At 48.8% G+C, this 1,186-nt stretch overlaps 1 protein-coding gene across 2 annotated transcripts in view; it reads right to left on the reverse strand.

Moving 5' to 3' along the window:
- Positions 1 to 1,186, reverse strand: part of LOC115083857 (zinc finger protein 271-like) — a 634,158-nt gene that overhangs the window by 78,998 nt on the left and 553,974 nt on the right. The window lies entirely within an intron of this gene.

The raw sequence follows: 1,186 nt of genomic DNA on the forward strand, positions 1-1,186 counted from the left end.
TTTTTGCGGATGACACTAAGATCTGCAACAGAGCGGACATGCCGGAAGGAGTGGAGAGAATGAGACGGGATTTAAGAAAACTGGAAGAGTGGTCGAAGATATGACAGCTGAGATTCAATGCCAAGAAGTGCAGAGTCATGCATATGGGGAGTGGAAATCCGAATGAACTGTATTCGATTGGGGGGGGGGGGGGGGAAGGCTGATGTGCACGGAGCAGGAGAGAGACCTTGGGGTGATAGTGTCTAATGATATGAAGTCTGCGAAACAATGCGACAAGGCGATAGCAAAAGCCAGAAGAATGCTGGGCTGCATAGAGAGAGGAATATCGAGTAAGAAAAGGGAAGTGATTATCCCCTTGTACAGGTCCTTGCTGAGGCCTCACCTGGAGTACTGTGTTCAGTTCTGGAGACCGTATCTACAAGGAGACAAAGACAAGATGGAAGCAGTACAGAGAAGGGTGACCAGGAAGGTGGAGGGTCTTCATCGGATGACATACGAGGAGAGATTGAAGAATCTAAATATGTACTCCCTGGAGGAAAGGAGGAGCAGGGGTGATATGATTCAGACTTTCAGATACTTAAAAAACTTTAATGATCCAAAGACAACGACAAACCTTTTCCGTCAGAAAAAAATCAGCAGAACCAGAGGTCACGAGCTGAGGCTCCAGGGAGGAAGACTAAGAACCAATGTCAGGAAGTATTTCTTCACGGAAAGGGTGGTGGATGCCTGGAATGCCCTTCCGGAGGAAGTGGTGAAGTCTAAAACTGTGAAGGACTTCAAAGGGGCGTGGGATAAACACTGTGGATCCATCAAGTCTAGAGGGCGTAAATAAAGAGGAGGCAGCAATACACTGCACGGAGCGGCAGTAGCCACAGAGGCATTCACGGAGCGGGATGCTAGTGGCCAGTGGTTGGTGTTCCACCTTCACGGAGCGGAAGGATGGAGGGCTGCCATCTCCAAAAAAGAAACAACAACAACAAAAAAATAAAATAAAATAAACCAGGGGTGGGTAAGAGTATGGGGCAGGGGTGTGGCCTGCTTGTTGCAGCGGTTGCTACCCCTAATTGAGCTGGATGTTCACTTGGATGCAGATACAGCGCTGCTCTCTACATTGGAGGTGGGGTGGAGGAGAATTAGGGCTGGAGGGTACTGGAAGCCAATAGTAACAGGTGGGAGAGAGAAAAAG

The sequence above is a fragment of the Rhinatrema bivittatum genome, chromosome 2 (genome assembly GCF_901001135.1).
Source record: "Rhinatrema bivittatum chromosome 2, aRhiBiv1.1, whole genome shotgun sequence".
NCBI lineage: Eukaryota > Metazoa > Chordata > Amphibia > Gymnophiona > Rhinatrematidae > Rhinatrema > Rhinatrema bivittatum.